This window comes from Chiloscyllium plagiosum, chromosome 25 (genome assembly GCF_004010195.1).
Source record: "Chiloscyllium plagiosum isolate BGI_BamShark_2017 chromosome 25, ASM401019v2, whole genome shotgun sequence".
Lineage (NCBI taxonomy): Eukaryota > Metazoa > Chordata > Chondrichthyes > Orectolobiformes > Hemiscylliidae > Chiloscyllium > Chiloscyllium plagiosum.
The window spans coordinates 10,759,721-10,767,728 of record NC_057734.1 but is presented as its reverse complement, the minus strand read 5'-3'; the positions used below and the strand labels follow the sequence as shown (position 1 = coordinate 10,767,728).

Genomic DNA, 8,008 nt, shown 5'->3' with positions numbered 1-8,008 from the left:
GCCTGGAGGAAGAACGCCTCATCTTCCGCCTCGGAACACTTCAACCCCAGGGCATCAATGTGGACTTCACCAGTTTCCTCATTTCCCCTTCCCCCACCTCACCCTAGTTCCAAACTTCCGGCTCAGCACTGTCCCCATGACTTGTCCTAGCTGCCTATCATCTTTTTCCACCTATCCACTCCACGCTCCTCCCTGACCTATCACCTTCATCCCCTTCCCCACTCACCTATTGTACTCTATGCTACTTTCTCCCCACCCCAACCTCCTCTCACTTATCTCTCCACCCTTCAGGCTCTCTGCCTGTATTCCTGATGAAGGGCTTTTGCCCGAAACGTCGATTTTACTGCTCCTCGGATGCTGCCTGAACTGCTGTGCTCTTCCAGCACCACTAATCCAGAATCTAATCTTCCCGTCCCCAGCCATTTATGCTCTTTTCCACTGTAAAGACTGAAAATATTCCATCTTGTATCTTTGTTTCCCATCTTCGTTAATGAATCAGTCCGTTTTTACTCATGTGTATCTAATAGGACGTGTTTATGAAAACCTCTGCACTCCATCTCTAAATTGTTATTCCCAAAGCCAGTTCTTCTCTTTTCTCCATTTCTGAATTCACTAATCCACGCTGATGTGTGCTTTTACCAGTGTTCCCTTAGCACCTTGATCGCCTAAGCCGCTGTTTTACCTGCCCAAATCTTTGCTGACAGTGTTAACAAGACTTGAATCACAGGAGGTAGAGATTGCAACAAAGGATACTCTGCAGTAGAGCTTCTTGCACTGCGCTCAAGGATGGCTTCCCAAATCACGTAGCAGTCAACGAGTAGCAAGGCTGAGCGTTCTTTCCTTTCATCGTACAACGATGTTCTGAACATTACTGTTGCTGAGGCCAGTAACTCTAGGAACCTGCCACCTGGCAGGTTGTGGAGTACTGGAGCAAATGGTGCCTTTACTGACCATTCTTGACTAATAACGCATCAAGGGATCATAGGGGGAAAACAGGAGAATGGGATTGAGAAACATTTCGGCCACGATGGGCCAAATGGCTGCATTCAAGCCCTATATCTCATGGTCTAACTGCGAGGAATACACCTGTAGCTGACAAAACTTTGCCCAATAGCTTGACGGAGAGGAGAGTGGGCTCATTCAATGGAGCCGGGTAAAACGTCAATTTCAAAGACACAAACAGGAGGCTGAAGCAGTAGGTGTTGTGGTTCTCCAATAAGTCAGTCTTCTCATGTTACAGACTGAGAATCACACTTCTCCATTGACCATATTTATGAAGATGACACCAAATTTGAGGACATGTACACATGCAAGGCATCTACCACAAGGCTCTGCTGTTCAATTATGCCCTGGCTGATGTCTACTACAACTCTACCCATACCACTCAATACACACGATGTATTGAAAACTCTAATTGTTCAAACATTAGGTGGCACGGGGGCTCAGTGGTTAACACTGTTGCCTCACAGCACCAAGGACCTGGTTTGATTCAAGCCTCAGGCGATTGTCTGTGTGGAGTTTGCACATTCTCCCCGTGTCTGCGTGGGCTTCCTCCGTTTCCTCCCACAGTCTAAAGATGTGCAGGTTAGGATGAATTGGCTATGATAATTTGCCCATAGTGTTCAGGGATATGTAGGTTATGTGCATTAGTCAGGGGTAAATATGGAGTAATAAGGTAGGGAAATGGGTCTTGGAGGGTTACTCCTCAGAGGGTCAGTATGGACTTGTTGGGCCAAATGGCCTAGTTTCCACAACTGTAGGGTGTCTACAAAAATAAATTCACAGTGTTTTGAGGCAGGAAGTTCCAGATCTCCACTACCCTTTGAACCAAAATTTACTTCCTGAGTGGTCTAGCTCTAATCTGAAGGTCACATCTGCTTGTTTTGAGAGGCTATGGTTTCTCCCTATCTACCTTATCAAACTTTCTGAATATGTCAGACACCTTGATCAGATCACTTTTAAATCTCCTATACTCGAGGGAATGCAACCTGAACGCGCACAAGATTTCCTCATAACCTTCAGAAACAGAAATTCATGCAAGTATCCTTCACAATCAGGCCGCGACAACAGTAATTTACCTCCATTCCTTCACTGCCCGCTCCCCTCCCTCCAAACCCCATGCCTAGCTGCTGGGTTAATGGATGAGAGCGCTCAGTCAATAGGCTTGGATAGAAATGGCAAAGACCTCCATGACACAATAGGCAGGCAATTGCTCTGCTAGTTGATGTCAGGTTAGCCTGTCTTGGGACAGGTGAGCTAAGAAAGGGTAAGTATACTCCCTCACCTTGGTTTACCTCAAACCCATGCTCTGGAACTCCTTTCATTTTTTTTTGTGGCAGCTCCTACAACCGTACTTGGCTCAGCATAAAAACCGTGTGAAAACGCTCCTGTGGAACGCCCCAGATTGTTTTACAACAAAGGACGCTGTATAAATGCAAGTCCTTGTGATCCTTCACTTAGGGAGTTAAATGGGTACTACCTGCGGAAACAGAGGAGACCTTGGCCCACTGACTGTGCGGTACTAGACACCCACAAATCCAATGGGCCGAGTGGCCACTGCTGGGCTGGTGTTTTGCAAACCGTTTCTCCCAACCTATGGAAGCTTTTATTACCGACAACAAGGAGTTAAAAAGTGTGGTTTAAGTCAATGACCACATTCTCGGTGCAATTGGCGCTTCACAAAGTGCCATCCAGGACAATGGGAGGGATGCTGGGATCAGACATAGGGCCTGTGGGAAACTCTGCTACTTGCTCCCAGGCAGATTTCTATCCCCACATATTAACTGAGTGCCAAGAGGGTGTTCAACCACAAAAAGCTTCACAATGCATTTCCCAGCAGCTAAAGCAATCAGGACAAGGAACCCCATAGGTGAGGTGCATTCACTTGACCAGAACATGGCGAACAAATATCGGTGATGTGCACAGTGTTGCCATCACAAGCCCACCAGAGATCAGTTAATTCAGCACAGCTCATGAATTGAGCCTCCGAACATTCTCAAGACATATGGCCCATATCTGACTGATTGATGAATAGGCTTCCACGAGCTGTTCAGGAGTTCCAATCTTCCCCTCGCTTGACTCCACAGAAACATATTTGGCAACACACTCCATGCAGAGCTCTACCTGTGCTCTCTTTGGAAAGAAACAGCATATGGGAGAAATCAAACAAGGAACAAAAGTCGGCCACTCAATCCCTTTGAGCCTGCACCACCATTCAAAATTACCATGGCTGATCTAATTTTAACCTCAACTCTACATTCCTGCACACCCCTGATTACCAAGGGGATGAAAGGTTATCAAACAGAATGGTCTTTCAACATTTTCTCGGTCTGAAAATACCCAGAGTCAGGCTAGGTGCACTGGAAACTCAAAGTCAAAGTCAGCAATTGTAGGTGGAAATCCACACTTCTCTAGTGTTTGGGATTCTCGTCTGTCATTGAATGATTTAGGTAGATGTTTGATTGACAGGAGTCTCAAGGCTTGACGGAGAGGTCAGACAAGAAAGTGGACCTAAAGTCACAATCAGACCACTACCGTCTTATCAAATGGGGATATCTAAGGAGCTGATAATGGCCTACTCCTAATTCTTATGCTATATTCTTATGTATAGTGGGTCATCACTTCCACAGCACAATGTGTCAAACTGTGACACTGTGGTTCAATAACTCAGAGAAATCGTATGTGAAGGCATTGATGACCTTTAGTGTTAGTATACACAGGGCATGAGGCATCAACATGGTTAAGCATACAGCAATGGTACAGCCAAGTCAGACCATTGGTTGACCAATGGTACAGCATACTGTCTAACCCATGGCATTTTAACCCAACAGAGATTTTAAATTGGAGAGAAAAAATAACTTTTGCTCTGGGTTTCACACCATCTCTAAGATATCATCTTTAATTCTCTCTGTAAAGATGGGGCCTTCTGCAATGCAGGTTCTGCAGGCGTTCTGCTGTCTGCTGACTGGAAACCCTTGGGGAATGAGCAAGTCTGGAAAAACGGAAACTCGCTGCTTTTTTTTGGCAAGGGAACTGCACTGATCACGGAGCAAGTTAGACCCCGGAATTCAAATTCCTTTACAAATAACAATTACTGGCAATTCAACACTTTATGGGATTAGCACACATTGAATGGAAATAAGCACAAGAATTCTCCCTCTCAGCATATATCTCGCATTCCAACGTGGCAAGATTCACACCATTTGCACAACAATTGTGCAAAGAACAATTTGCACAAGAAAGAGATTTAAAATTATGTATCAATAGTAGAAAAGGATAACCACACAATAAGTGGTGCAAATATGCATTTGGACAAATGTAGTGCAGATGCTATTTGTTTGAACAACAGGTCACAGTAATTCATTTTACCTACCAGCATCCCCACACATTTTGCTTTTCCAATATCAATCTGCTTTATCTTCCTCATGTTCAGTTCAAATATACACACTCAAACGCTTTCCTTCAACCCCTACCAGCTCCTTGTCCAAGTACATCGTCAGGCACCTATTGCTACTGTTCTCTATCCATTCTCTGTTCTCTGCTCCACATCCATCCCTACACTTGTGAAAACATTTTGCTCCTTTTAAAAGGAAGTGCATTTTAAAACACAGATTGTTAAAAAAAATCATTGTCACGACCAAATAATGTACCAATGGCACAAATATGAAATACCATTTTCACAATTGCGTACATGACAGTGCAAAGAGAATGCCTCATTTCCCTTCTTTATATTCACTGTCACCCCAGACACTGCTGCAGAATTTGCATGAAAGCAGACAGTTGTACTTTGCTGACAATGAAATAAAGCAGTCCTTTTACTGGAGGATCAATGCCTCCCCAAAATCTGAAGTGGAATCTCGGACACTATCACCAGTCATAGTTAAAGCACTAGTGGCCTCTGGAAATATCTCAGAAGCCCATCCATGCACCAGGTCTAGATTTGAAAGCTAGATTTTTTTTTTAAAAAAGGTGGCCACAGCCTAGATCCCTAATCGGGCTGATTTTACAGAGAACCTTTCATACCTCTCCCTCCCCCACCTGACAATGTCACTTTGCTTCTTACAGTGCAATATGTTCATCAGACCCGCTCATCCCAATGGGACATCGCCCCTCACCCTATAACTGTAATCCCTCAGCACTGTGTCCATGACCAGCCCATTAAACGGTTCACTTCATGGGCACCAGAACAAGTCAAGTGACTTCCTGTGGCACTTGAAACAAAGATGCTTTCCCCCGCAGTTTAGTTTGTAGAATCAAACCGGTAAACAGTGGAAAGTATTAGACATTTCGCCAAAAATAATCTTGGCAGGTTAAAGTTAAGCAAGAATTAAAATAAAACACACACTGCTGTTATTTTGTTCTCTGAAAACCCATTTTGAAGTTTAGCCCTAGACCCGTTTTAGTTCTCGACCCCTCACAAAAAAGCTAATTGAATAAAATCATGATAGCAGATTGTCAAATTCATTTGCAATCTGCGTTTTAATTCGATATATTGCACTCGACACATTCACGTGGCCGTTGTATCCGCAATCTCTAGCCATCGTAAAAAATTAACGCCTCTTCTCCGCATTGCTCACCGACCATTTATATAATAACCTTGTACCGGGCTAGACAGACTTAGGGCTATGTACAAATTGCTGGATAACGCTGCGTTCAGATTGTTATTCCAACACAATGGCTGAAGCACTGTTCTCAAATAAGTAACACACACGCCCTGCATCTCAGGCAATGGGACTTCATATTTACTGGACTAACACACAATCCCCTAAAACACACATTCTGCCACGCATCCAACCTCAGGTCTGTCTGTAATCACTTTAGGAAAAAGTGAATTTTAGTTCCAATAATGTACGAGAGAGAGAGAGAGAGAGAGACTCCCCTTACCTGACACCTCTTCTGCATTGCAATCATTTGATTATGGTTCTGGTTGTTTTTTTTTGCCCCCAACAGAAATAAAACGAAACGTTCACAGACAAGTGCAATATCACTCCTGAGTTCATCCCATCACCGTGAGCGAGTCAGCATTGAGTGTGTGAGATATTCTGGAGAAAGAGAATGCGATCTGGAAGATGTACCCTCCTGTTCTAGCTGCTGCTGCTATTGGGTGGAGATGCGTCTGGCTAACATTGGGAAAGGGGGAAGAGATGCATGGAGACAGTTTGATCCCCTGCTATCTCGGGATTGTCCGATTTGAGGCCAACAGTGCGTTAAGGATAGTGTCATATCAGCCTTTCGACTTGCCTGTTAATCTTTCCACAGAGAGAGAGTGTATAGACACACTCACAAAAGGTGGAGCCGCTCTGTGCTGTGTGCGTCAGGGAGTAGGGCGGACCCTACATTGAAGGCAGGGGGAAGTAGAAAGTGGGAGTGGGGGGTGGGGGAGTGAGAGGCATCTTCGTAATTAGTGTCACGGTGAATGAAGAGAGCAAGCTGAAAAGCACTGAATAATTAATCCATCTGGGCCGTCCCTTGAATGGGCTGTTCAGACAGCCAGCTGCTGGCTAATTCTGCAACCACTTGCATCCATTGTTTGCCTTTTGATGGGGCTCACAGCCATATATATAAATATATACCTACCATCTGTGTAACCTTGGCAACAGGCTCCCCTTCCAACCTGGGAGCAAGGGGAGGCAAAGATTGATGGTGGGTGAAATGCATGTTCCTCATAAATCCTCATCTATGTTTGCACATCAGTTTCATTTGATCAATCACCTTGAGAATCTCCACCCTGTACCCAACCTCCCACCCCTCCATTTGAGTGACAGAGTCATTACGATGGAAGAGGAAGCCATTCAGCTCCATCAAATCCATGCTCTCTCTTTATCGATCCATCCATTCCCTCATTCTCTGCCTGCAACCCCAATCCAAGTGCCTGTTTTATCTCCTTCTGAAATCACTGATTGCCTCCATGGTTCACCCTCCTGGTGGGTGGGTGGCGGGTGGTCAGAGCCCCCTGCCACCTCAACACAGCACAGAAGTTGACAAAGGTTCCAGGTTCACCCTCCCCTGATTCACCCTCTGGGAACTGCCCTGATTTGACCCAGTCCAGAAATGGCATGGGATACTTTACGCACTGTCACCCAGTTGATTTGCAGATTCAACTAGGAGGACACAAAGGTGGATGGAGTCTTACAGGTTGCTTTGAAAAGCATGAATAGGTTGGCTTGGATCTGTCAGGGATCAATGCTTCCGAAAATAACCTCAGTTAGAGTTGTACAATTGCCCGGTCAGGAGAGCTGAGTGGATCCAGTCCTTAAACCCAGTGCGGGCCAAACCGCTCATTATGTGTAACTCAGATACAGAGTCACCTGCAACTCACTCAAGCCAGAGGTGTGCTGGGAACCTCTGAGAGCTGCTTGTGTACCAGCTTGGCTTTTACACCCACTGCAGCCAAGTTCTCCTGTGTCGGTGAGCACCACAGGGGTTGAGGTGCTTCATCAGCCTGACAGCCATAATTTAGTTTAATTTTGAAAGCTTTCTGTTATAATTTTGTAAGCTTCTATTGATTCATTGAGTTTTGTTCCAGTGCCTCCATCGACAGGGGCTGTCAGGAGCTAGGCAATGGCCTAGTGGTATTGTCATTCAATCCAGTTATCCATAGATTCAGGTAATATACTGGGGTCCTGGGTTTGGTATCCCACTGAGGCAGATTGCAAGATTTGAATTAAAAAGAGAAATTGGAAATTAAAAGTCTAACATTGACCACAATTGTTTAAAAAAAATCTGGTTCACTAATGTTCTTTAAGGAGGCAATCTGCCATCCTTACCCTGGCCTACATGTGACTCCAGATCCACAGCCATGTGGCTAATTCTTAATGGCCCTCTGAAGTGGTTGAGGAAGCTGGTCAGTTATTCAAGGGCAACTAAGAGTTGGCATGAATGCTAACTGAAATAATGATGCCTACAATCCCATCAACAAATAACCAAAAAGTGTTTATTTTACAGTTTTCCTTTTCAATCTCTCCTTGGACTCATTTCTCACCTTTCTTCAATGGGACAGCCAGTTCTC

General features: G+C 44.8%; 1 long non-coding RNA gene across 1 annotated transcript in view; it reads right to left on the bottom strand.

Moving 5' to 3' along the window:
• The window catches only part of LOC122562557, a 16,769-nt gene extending 10,445 nt beyond the window's left edge, over nt 1-6,324 (bottom strand). The window contains exon 1 of the long non-coding RNA XR_006315357.1: nt 5,884-6,324. This is a non-coding gene — a long non-coding RNA (uncharacterized LOC122562557). The remainder of the gene's footprint in view (nt 1-5,883) is intronic.
• Nucleotides 6,325-8,008: the final 1,684 nt, after the last annotated feature.